This window comes from Parus major, chromosome 3 (genome assembly GCF_001522545.3).
Source record: "Parus major isolate Abel chromosome 3, Parus_major1.1, whole genome shotgun sequence".
Lineage (NCBI taxonomy): Eukaryota > Metazoa > Chordata > Aves > Passeriformes > Paridae > Parus > Parus major.
The window spans coordinates 2,040,330-2,052,627 of NC_031770.1; the positions used below are offsets into that span (position 1 = coordinate 2,040,330).

The 12,298-nt window shown below is 42.9% G+C and overlaps 1 long non-coding RNA gene across 3 annotated transcripts in view; it reads right to left on the minus strand.

The window, feature by feature from the left end:
* The window catches only part of LOC107201377, a 38,876-nt gene extending 27,128 nt beyond the window's left edge, over positions 1–11,748 (minus strand). For all 3 annotated transcript variants that reach the window (XR_004496591.1, XR_004496589.1, XR_004496590.1), the window contains exons 1-2: positions 11,117–11,748; positions 8,012–8,158 (exon numbers count right to left, since the gene is read on the minus strand). This is a non-coding gene — a long non-coding RNA (uncharacterized LOC107201377). The remainder of the gene's footprint in view (positions 1–8,011; positions 8,159–11,116) is intronic.
* Between the last annotated feature and the right edge of the window lie 550 nt (positions 11,749–12,298).

Below are 12,298 nucleotides of genomic sequence, written 5' to 3' on the forward strand. Positions count from 1 at the left end.
AATAATAATAATTTTAAAAAAATGAAAAAATAAAATGGTGAGAGACACAAAGAACTCACCCATCACTGGTGGCCATACATTGGCTGATCACAGAACCTCCCACTTTCTCAGTTCTATGGGACATGAACAAAACTGGGAATGGAAATGAAGTGGCTCCTTAATGAACCTGCTTTTTATTTTTGGAGCAGAATACTGAAGATTCCTCAGCAGCACCATCAGTGTTAAATCCCCCCAAACACTCTGTGACCTCCAGCACAGCAGGTCCTTGGCTGAGTGCTGTGGTATTTAGTACACAAGGATCTCTTTGCTAAGATGTGAGGGGAATAAAGCCCCTCTGGGAGAGTTGGCACATGAGCGTGGAAGTGGCTCAGGAGGATGAGAACACAGTGTACACAACAAAACAGCCTGGTGGAAGAGAATCCCAGTAATTAATAGGATGTGATGTAAACTTGATTGATTTCAGTGCATATTTACTGCACTGTTCACCAGTGATTTATCTTAATTTTATATTAATCATTAATATATTCAGCTTGACCAGAGAAGTATTATTTTCATTACTCACCATAAAGGAGAAATTTTTCCAAAGGAAAGCTAATTTTACATGTAATCCATCATTTGAAATTAGCCCAGCATTCCTGCCTTTTACAGACACAATTAGTGGTAAACTCCTGGGAAAGCCTGTTCTCTGCACCCTGTGCCATCAGCTACAAATGCTCAGCCCACAGCAGAGGATGAAATTGGATTATTAGGGAAAATTTCTGCACTGGGATAACCACTGAGCATCCAACAGGCTGCCCTGGGCTGTGGGGGAGTCACCAGCCCTGGAAATATTTAAAATGGCAGTGCTGGGGGAATGGCTGAACTGGATCTTGGAGGGCTGTTCCAACCTAAACCATTGCATGATTCTGTGGAAAGTTCCCTTAGAAGGCAGGATTTATTAGCAATGTGTAAAATCCCCCTTTCCCCTGTGCTCAGTTCCTGATCTGGATCAATGGCTCAGAAGCAGCTGAGCTGTGCTAACATTTCCCTCCCTGTAATTAAAAGAAAAGGAAGTTGTGTGGCTGAGCAGGGCCAGCACAGCTACTCTGGGGAGAGCAGGGATCCTCCTGATGGCTGATTTCAATCAGAGGGAGCAAGAGAAGGATTCCTGACTTCAGCAGGGCCGGGGGTTCAGAGGAACTTTCCCCTTACAGAATAAATATACTCAAAGCTCCCTCGCTACCTGGGCACTCTGCTATTTCAAACATCACTTCTGGAGCCACTCAGAGCTGAGGAAATTGGGAGGACAATAAAACCACACCCACTCCTGCCAGCTGAAGGGCTCAGCCCATAAACAGCACCAAGCCAGACTGCTGCCTGCAGTGACTTAGAGTCTGTGGATCTAGTAAAAAAAATTAAGAATAAAGTGGTGGGGTTTTTTCCACCCCAATAATTAAAATGATGGACAGGATATTTTTGTGCCATTGCTTGCATTCCTGGAATAAGCAAATAGTGTTTGATCCTCCACTAAGGAGCAAAACAAGAGAGTAAAAAGCTTTTCACACTGCAGCACAAAGAGTTTCAAGCAGGATTTTAATATTAAAAATGATTCAGTTTAATATGCAAGGTGTCCCCCCAGTAATTAAGCCCAGAGAGACCAGCTTCTAACACATGTAAGTATTAGCAAGTGCACAAAACTGAATGATAGAAGGCGATTTTGCCCTTTCTGAGGAACACTGGGGTTCATTAATAATGTCAAAAAAATGGCCAAGTCTGGGCAATGTCACAGTTAAACATCTTGGCTTTATGGAGCTGGAAGCCTTCCTTTAAAATAATGTGCCCCCAGAATATTGATCATGTTTTTCCTGTAAAAAGGTAACAGTTGGCACAATTTTCAGTTATCTTCACCACTGCCCTGCAGTGACTTTAGACATGAGCAAGTCCAAGTCTTTCCTAAAGGAGGTGTTAATGGATTGAGTTCAGGATGGTTTCGCCTGAATGCAGCTCAAAGGCTTGAATTTCATTTAGCAGAGGGTGTTAATAGATGGCAGTATTCAGAAGCAAACCATTTTTTACTTCTGGATGGAAAAAAAAAATCTTGAAAATGAAGAAAAAACATTAAGCAGGAAAATACTATTCCTGATTCAAAATAGTTATTTCCAGATAGGACAAAGGCAAATAGATCATGTCTGTGTGCAAATTCTAAAAGGCTCTCAGGGAAGAACGATGTTCATGTTAAAAACAGGTGAAAAGCTTGAAGGCTTCTGTTTTCTGAAAGATATTTATTTTTTTAAAATTATGAATCACCAGACCATAGCCTGTCAAACTGGCCTTCAATCATAAAGAGATCAGCTTTAATATTTATAAATTTCTGCTGTACCAAGAATCTCTCCTGATTCTCATTGGTTAAAGAATCCCACAACTCCTGCTGGTGATCACGGTCGTGCAATGGTAGGAATTACATGGGTAACTTTTCATCCTGAGATATTAATGTTTTAACTTTAAAAATAATTTGTATATCCTAACCATCACACAGGTCTGTACAGTACAACATCAGGAAAAGGAATGGAAAAAAAAGGAAGTGAAAAATGGCTGGAAAAGGGCTTTTCAGGGCTTGAATTTTATTTTTAAACCCTGAGCCAACCTAGCAGTAACTCATGCTCAATAAAAGTGCCTCAAAGGACTTCACTGCCCCTGCACATGACAAAATACATTTTACCATACCTCAGGACCCAACCTAGTTTCTTTCACATCGCAATCACCATGAAGGAAACAGAAATGTGGAGTTATTTTATATGTGACACCCATACCAACACTGGCAATTCCACTGGCAACAGTGAAATTCCAGCTGGGAGAGACTGCAGAATTCCTCTATCTGCCTCAAATACAAATGGTTAAATGAAACATTCAGCTTCCTGAGAGTGTTCTCAACCAGGCACAGTGTTCCCATGGGAAAGCTGGGTCCTACAGCCTGCACAACAGGACCTGGGAATAGCTTTGGGAATTCAGCTTCCAGGCAGCCCTTGGGTTGTCAGACAAAGGAACATTCTAGTAGGAATTACCCCAGCTCCAGAGGGAGCCTCCACAGCTGTCTCAAGCCAATCCTTGATAGAACACCTCAACCTTGCTTAAACTGATTGTTAGAGATTTTCTACCTCAGCAAAGTCCTCATCACTGGGTTTTAGTTTGCAATTTTCTACCTTTTTTTTTTTAATGAAAATTCCTTCCTTACCACTGCATTTATAGCAAATTGCTGCAGAGTCTGTTGGCATCACAAAATCAACAGCAACAAAAAGAATATCAAGTAAGATCTGTTCTGACTTGTGTTGTGAAAGCTCTCTGGAATAAAAGCACCAAACATTCTAGGCTCATCTGTAGCAGGTGGGAAGTGTCTCTCTGGCAATGGAACAGATGTTTGATTATGTAGAAAGGAGCATGAGAAATAGGGAAGATATTATTATCACTTTCGTGATTGCACAAATGCATTGAGTGTTACATTTTGAGAGATGCAAGGGGTTTCTGAATAAAATAAAATAAAGTTCCCTTTTTCTGTCCTCTGCAATGCATCTTGGTTACTGCTCACTCAAAGAGAATGGTCTCCCCAAGGAAGTTTATTCCATATTCAATTCTAATGTTTGTCCTACGCACTGCACACAAACAGCCACTACCAAGGATGGTTTGATGGAAGGTTTTTGGAAGAGAATTAATAAAGCTGTGAGTGACACTAAACTGGGAGCTGGGTGGGTCCCTTTCTGTGGTTTCAGGATCAACCAAGACCACACAAACAAAGCACAGTGGGTGTGTCACACACCTCGGGCAGGGCAGAGGGACACGGGGTTGGAGCACTGGGATGTCACAGCAGGTGACATTCCATGGAACCTTCACTGAAGATGCAATTCTGCCTTAAGTTTTGGAAACCTGAGGCAATGAAGAGTGGAAGAGCTACACTTGGAAAAGCTCAGGGAAGAACAAACCTCTCTCCAAACTCAGCCCTGCGTGTAAACATCCGTAGTTTAGGCTAAACATTTCAAAACCTGATTTCATCTACTTTTCAAATTCCTTTCCTCTCTGGGTTTGATTAAATCCTAAATGCCCTGCAAAAGCTGTGCTTGGCACCTTTTGGGTATTTGTGTGATCTTGACCAGGAGCAGCATTACCCAGGAATAGCTCCCTGCTGCCAGTCAAACACTGAGCACAAAGTAGGTTGACCAGAAAAGCTGGTCAGCATTTCTTAATGACAAATTCTATTCTGCTATGGTCTCTTTTTTTATTTATTATTTTATTTTTTGAACAGCAGCAGCAATTCTGGCAGCAGCACAGGTATTTTGAGGATTTTCAGTGCACAGAACTTCTGTAAATTGTCCAGCATAACACAGTGTTCTGCTCTGGTGTTCCAGCATTTGCAGGAAGAGAGGAGGGTTTAGCCTCTTTAAGACTGAGGGAGGGAAGAATTATTCAGACAGGAAAAGGAAGAAGCTGCTCAGAAAATCTTAATAACTTCATATCTGTCCTTCTTTCTCTCCACTGTACCTGCATTTGGAGTAATAAGAGTTATAAATTTCCTGACCTGCTCAGAAAAGTTGATAAAGAAGAAACACTTTCCCAGAGAGTGGGAGTGTGAGCTTAACAAAACAGAAGAAATGCGTTGGGGGATTGAACTCCTGAGCAAAGCCTGTAAAATATTAATTAATCTCTGCTGTCAATATAAAACCCAAACATAATTCAAGACACCGTGGAAGGAAAAACTTCTTGTATCCAGCAACTGTAATATTCAAAATGTTCCTCACTTCCCAGGTGGGGAGCAAGCTCTGCCTGGGAAAGTGCCTGTCACAGGGAGTTGCTCTTAACAGCACAAAATTCCTGTCCTCTCCATACATTTTTTCCATTCCAGCCTCAGTCAGGAATGCCTGGGTGATTTGGAGAGGCGATTAGGTTGCATTCCTGTTATTACAAGTAAGGGAATCAATACTAATTCACTTAGCTTTATTTTATAAGTGGCTAAAGAGATGTAACATCAGCCTCCAACGAGGGAGAACACTTCCTCCTGCATGTGTTGGAATACTAATAAGAATTGGCTCAAGGTAACCACCCAGCAAGAGCTGTTTGCTAAAGCCAATTAGTTATTAATCAGGAGCTTGCTCATTTTTAAATGTCTGGCAGTTTTAAAATAAAGGAAAAATACAGCCTGGAGAGCGATAGCAAACCCAGACACGGCTGAAGTCAGGTGAGAAAATCAAAGTATGTAGCATAGAATTTGTGATCTGAAACAGATAGTGAAGAGAATTTCATTAAAAATAGAATATTTCAAAACTCTGAAGAAGTTTAAATCCACCTCTGCAAATGACTCTTCTCTATTCAACACTTGAACTAGAACAGAGGGCTTGGATATGCTGCTATAGAATTGGCATGTTACAGGTCACACATTTCAGATCAAAGGGCCAGGGCTGGATGGAAAAATACTCTGCAAAAATATGCTCTTCACTTCCTTGGCTTCTTCCCTGGAGGTCTCCAAGGGCTGAACACTTAATGCTGAATAACTTTACCTGGAAACTCTTTGTAGTGGATGTAAGCCACAACATGAACCACAGGAGAAAGGAATGTCCCTCAGCCCCAGCCTCTGAGTTAGGAACAACCTTATTTCTAAATCCATCCCTAATCCATCCCAGTTTAACTGCAAAGTCCTTTACTGTGAGTATTCTCTATCAGCCCCTGAGCCCTGCACTGGTCCCAGACCATCACCTGCCCAAAGCAATCCAGGGTTTTCTGGCTATTTTTCCTGGCATTCACACCCTGCTTGCAGTAATGGCCATTCCCCTCTCCAGCTGCTCTACCATATTCTCCCTTCAAACCCATCACTTCCAGTTTTGTTAAGGACCTACAAGAGGTTTCAGTTGGCTTAAACAATCAAGTTTCCCAGGATAAGAAATCAATAGCCATTTAATATTTAAGCAGCTTACAAGCCACAGCTGAACTCTGCATGTGGCAGCAACTCAAGGGAATTTCTGCAAACCCCGATGCCCGGAGCAGTGAGGTATTTCCGTGGCTCCTGCTTCTCTCTGCTTGAGAGCCCAGCACCTCACCTAGAGAACAAACACTGCCCCTGATGCTGCCTCTTTCTCCCACTCAGTGCCTCCCACTCCAGTCTGGGGGCAGCATTGATCATGAGGCCTTCATGGAGAGACAACTGTGAGTCAGGCAAAGCCCCAGCGGGAAGGGCTTCGATTCCCTGTGCCCGGAAAGCAGGAACCGGGATCAATTATGCCCCAGCAGGTGATCCGTGGCTGCTCTGCTCTCCCAGGATATGTTCTGCTGTGGGTCAGCTCCTGAGAATATCTTCCATGACTCTGCAGAAACAAAGCACTTAAAAGAGAATTTCTGTGCCAAGTGGATAAATGCAGCCAGATGTTACGGACTGGTTGGGAGTTCAGCACTAGGAAACAACAAAACAATACAGGAACTGCACACAATGAACCTTCACTCAGGTATTTCCTTTGGATTCAGAGGTATCACTGCCAGGAAAGTGCTCAAAGGGCAGGTGAGGCAGGAAAAAGAGCTCAAGGGAACAGCTCCACTGATCCCAATTTAAGAGCCTTCCCCTACATCTACATATTTGCATTGACCCAAAGAGGTAGGAACTGGAAAGCTTCCAAATATGTTTTCATCTCCAGTAAGTAGGTAAGAAGGAACAGCTCAAATAAGTATAAATATATACAATATTTGTCTACAATTTTATAATTTGTAGACAAATTTGGTAGAATAGATCTCCTTTCACATTGTAGGAAGACTTAAAAGCAAAATAATCCCTTCTCTGTTCTAAGCTGTGTGAATACTTTAACAGCGAACACATTAAGTTTTAAAGGAAATCAATGTTATTTATTCCAAGCCTTTAAGAAGAGGTAAGAAACCTGAAACAAGGATTTTCTGCAGATAAAGACTGTTGGGTCCTTGTAATCCTCAGTTTGCTTTTTTATCCTGAGAAAATGTACTCCTTTGTTGCAGATAGTTGCCTTCTCCTGAACATCCCTAATCCGTGAGGGGCTGATCAGCAATGGCTGAGTTTGCAAGCAATGAGAGCCCTCGTTAGGAATGGTTTTTGTCATCTCCCAGCACAATGAAGAGATTGCTGCCACACAATGCACTCATCAATCGACATTGTCCTTTCCCAGGTGATAATTCTGTTTATTATCCTACATCTCCTCGTGGCAGGAAATAATTGAATTGAGAAGAGAGAAAACAGAGAGCTAGGATTCCCTGTGGATTTCTGTGTGTCTTCCCAGTCTTTTTTTCTGTAATTTCTCACTCCTGAGTTACTTGGGGGTGAGCTACGCAGGGCATGTTCTCCGAGCTGCACTCTGCCTATGAAAAACCCCTTCATTTTTTACAAACTCTTGCTTTTTCAAATTACTCAATGACTTTCAGCTTCGAGGAGCTCCAGAACCATCTGTGAGCTGCAGGGGATTGGGCATTCCCTACTAACTGTGCCACAGGCTGTTAAAAGCCACCCCAGTGACTCCTGTGGGGCTCTGAGGACACGCTGTGGTTTCCCAAGGCAGAGGAAATGGCAGCTTTAGTTAGCATCTACAGAGGGCAGCTACCAGCAGTTGTTTACAGGAGCAAATACCCAGTGACAAACAGTTCCTGGAAGTATCCAGCCTCTCACACACGTTTTTCAGGGAAGCCAAGCCTGACAGGTTGTCTTTAACCTATCTATCAATCGATGGAACAGCAGCAGCTAATCACACCCATCACTGCAGAACACTGGGGAACAGCATTTGGAGAGGCACCTGGAGCCAGGACCTGGGAACTGGCAGAACTCTGCTCACAGACACTGTGAATCCAACACCACCCCCAGGATGGGAATAACAAACCAGCGGCAGTGTCCCAGAAGGAAAGCTCTTGGAGTAACACACTCCACATTCCACCTATCCCACAGGTAGAAAACAGAGATCCAGACCTATTTTATGTTTCTGGCAGCACAGCCTGAGTCACAGTAGAACATATGAGCTGAGAAGTAGCAATGAAACCTCCTTACCTTGCTGGTGTTGCCTGTTCTCACTGAGGATTTGAGGGGTGTTGCTGCAGGGAGCGAGCAGTAACAGGGACCTGCAGCTTCCAATTACTCATGGGTGCATTATGCTAAGGACAGCTGAGTCCCTGGGATGGCACACTGGAGACACACCTGGCACGGGAATTTAGGTCAGAGCTCTTAACCACAGGGACTTGCTAGCAGAGTTTTACAGGAGAAAATATGTCACTACCACATTTACTCGTCAATTACTGCTAATAGAAACAAATAACTTGCTTACTTAAAGTAATTACAAACCTCGTGCTAAGAAACAAAAATTAAGTTAAGTGAGCACAACTCATTTCTTCACCATTTCCCCACTGGCAAAATAATTAAATTACATTTTGCAATTTTTAGGAATGCTTAGTATAAATCATTGATCTTATTCTAATAACATAACTGAATAGTCTACAGTTTTGTCAGGAGCTGCAAACGCTTTCACAACTCCAGATTGTTGTGAAACAACCACATTAAAAAAAAGCAAATGGACATATTGAAATGGTTTTACTTGAAACTTCCTTTGTGTCCCCACCAGCTATGGGAGCATGGTACAGATGTTTTCTCTTACACAGGTATTTGCCAGGAACCAAATGACAGAGAGGAATGCACACCTGCCTCATCAGCATGGTGGACAATTTTCTTGTCCTCTGACCATGACAGCCTTTCCAGGGGAACATAAAACAGAAGATTTTTAACAGAGGGCTTTTTTTTTTTTTGCAAGTTACTCTTTTCTTATTCCCATTAAAGGAACCTGATGACCAGACCTGTGCCTTCTGAAATTCTATCCTTGTATCCTTTCATTTGATTTCTTTCAGATTTCTTCCTAAACTTTTCTCTTTGATGCCCACCTGGAACTTAAAATGCTTTTTTATGCTGTAATGATCCTCTTCAGAAGTTCTTGGCTCCTTAGGGAAGCACAAAGCTGTGCACACACAGGTTACAGAGACTGCCCTCACCTCAGCTGCCTGTTCTCTAACAGGATTGAGCTGATTCAGTGCTCAAAGAGTCATAGAGCTGCCTACATTTCACATCTTCATCTTCTTCCTCCTCCTCCAATAATTTAACTCCTGGGGCATTTAATGACCAACTTCAGCTATGTTCTTAAACTTTAAATCAGCCTGTGACCACTTGCACTTGGGCTGGATTTACTGCTGTTAGGATCTGCATTGTTGTGTTTAGCTTCTCCACGTTAACAGTGTTGCTTTATGCTCTTGACATAACACAGACACCGAGATGTCTTTTTTCATCATCTCACAAGTATCTCAGCTAATCAGTGTTTCTGTTTCATGGTTACAGTCTCCTGGCAACAAAACTTTATCTCAAACTGCCCCTTATTGTTTTGGAGGCCCTGTGCCCAAAGCATGGTACATCTTTTCTTTTTCCAAACACACTTAGTGCTTTTCCTTGTTCTCCTTGTGATTACCCATTGCTGGCCTGAAATAAGGCACCAGGAATATGCTCACATTTACACACAGAGCGCTCCTGTTTCTGGTTGTTCCCTTACACGTGATCCACAGTTCTGTCACTGAGCAAACCCTTCCTTTACACAAGAGAAAAAGAAAACGAAAACCCCCAAACCACCAAAAAAGGCTTTGGAGGCTCAACTGTACTTTTCCAAGAGAGCATTCACACATCGCAGCTGTTCCAGCCTTACAGGCCTGTGGAAGAGGCTTACAGACTTCAAGAAAGAGATGGGGAGGCTCTTTATGATATCTATACATTCAAACTTTCTAATGCTGACAGCTTCAGAGAGGACACCTGCACCTCCCAGTAAGTCAGAGCAGCCCGTTTCCCCTGGTCATTTGGAGCCCTGATTGCCAGCACTCCAACTTTGTCAGTTCAGACAAAAGCAGACTCACCTTGCACCTGGCTCTCTCCCTGGCCAAGGCACTTAATACAATTTAACACAGCCCTTTGTGATTTGACTGGGGGGATGAGCCTCAGCTTCACCTGCATGTCACGCCCCACACACATATTGATGCTTACACATGTTTCTTGAGCCCTGTTTCTTCAGACTCTCATGCAAAAATAAATGTGGGTTTTTTTTGTATAAAAGCTAGACAGATAAAGTGAAAGACTTGTATGGCACCAGCAAAGTGGCTTAGGTAGTCATGACAACCACGTCAGTGCTTATAAAACTTCCCTTCTTCTTAATCTTTTTTGCAGTTTAGATAGCACACATGCGAGCTGTAAAAACCAGTATCTGATCTGCAGCAATAAAATGAAAAGTAAAATGTTCACAGCAGCCACCACAGCGAGGCTGAGACACTGACAGTTGTTGAGTGTCATTCACAGCAGTTCTGTCCAGTTCCCAGAGGGACTCCAGGCCTAAGAGAGACCAAGAGCCTTATCCCAGATTTTGGGGGTGAGCAGGGAAGGACAGAAGGGAGAGGGTTAACACTGCTTTTAAGGGCAAAAGATCAGACACTAAACACACACAAAGCACATTATAAATGTATTCAAATCCCCATATACTTAAAATTTCCTTCATCATCTGCTGCCAGAAGGGCTCTGCTGCTCAGCCCCAACTCAAGGGACTGTGGCTTCCCACAAACCATTCTTCCTTGAGCAAGAATCAACTTCCATCCTTTGCTTTCATTCTTCTCTGCTCATTAATTTCTCACCTGATTTTCAATGTGGAAGTTTAAAAATCCCTCCCAGCCTTATCATTCACAGGTGGGAACCAAAGCACACCACAAATAAACAGCCCTTTTCATCCCAGACAGAAGTAAATGGATTTGCTTCCAGCAAAAAGGGAGCGACTGTGGTCAGTAAGACAAATCACCCCCTCTCTAATCAAGTGATAAAATCGAGAAAATTGCAATGCTTTATATACCTAAATCATGTGTAGTTTCAAAGGGAAAAAAAGGTTGGCATCTGGATTCTAACAACTGAACCCACTTTCATGTACTATTATTGTTAAGAAGTATAATTTACTGAGGTAAAAAAATTACTTTTATAATAAAATAACTATGGTCAGCATGCTCATTTCTTTCTTCTGTCTCTCAGCTGTGAGGAATAATTCTCTAGCATCTGCAAGAATTCCCCAAGTTCATGTGATACTGAACTTACAAGGTCTCCATCAGCAGTCTCGGGGAAATAGCTCCATCTTCTGGGAGGCAGCCCTTCAGTGGCCGCGGAGGGAGCGGCTCATCCGTCCCTTCCCGGGGCTTATCAGTGCCGTTAGCAGTGCAGGATCGTTCGGCTCAGGATTCATTCTCTGGGCTGCTTTGCAGTGGCAGAACTGGTCAAGTTAAGCAGAGGGGCTGAGTAAATTGCGACTAAGCAGCCAATCCATGGCAATAAAAGCATCCCACAAAAGCAGCGGGCACAGCAAAGGCACTCCCGAGTATCCCAAATCCACGATGACACGGATATAACACACAAACATCCTTACAATAATCCCTGGCACCAACAAGTTTCATAGCTCCCCACACAGAAACTAGTGATTATCACAGACAAAACATGTGCTGAGATAGCACAGCAAAAGCCTGACAGGAATCTTCTCCAGCAGGTAAAGACTGGATGTTAGCTACCTGTTCTACAAAATGGGAAAAACTGCTCTCAGGATTTGGGACACTGCATTGAACAGTGCACAAATGGCAGTTTGGGATGGAAACTTTGCGTTTCTTCCCAACTCAAAAGCCTCATGTGGTGAATTCTCTCGCCCCGTTGATCACAAGTACTGTGTTCCACAAAGGCTGGCAATGAGTTCCCCAGTGAAGCTCCTTCGGCAGGAATCAGTGACTTAAAATTGTGCTGTTTCATCAGCTGGGATTCTGCTTTAAGCATATAAAGTCTGACTGAAGCCAAATAACCAAATACCTGCATCACCTTCCTAGGAACATTAATACCAATTGTTGAGAACTTCCTGTTAACTATACACAAAATCATTATTTGAGTCTTAGACTTCCAGTCACTTTTATGCAGCTTTTGACAGCACTGGCATAGCCACCTTCATCTTTAGCTTCCTGTCTACTTTGCTCATTAACTGCAGAGAGAAGGACTTAAATTACCTCCAAGGGTAACTGATCTTATTACATGTCTCCAACTTTTCTCCCCCCCTGGAAAATAATGAGCCAGAAACTAATCCAATCAAAGTTCCCTGGCTGATCCCAGGGAGCTGTGCATGGTGTTCCTGGATTGAGCTGGAGGGAACGGGCTCTTACCAAGCAATGAATCAGGGCAAATAATCATTCTTAGAAGATGTTCACGATAAAATCCTGTCTGCACCATCACCTTTAGAGGCGAGAG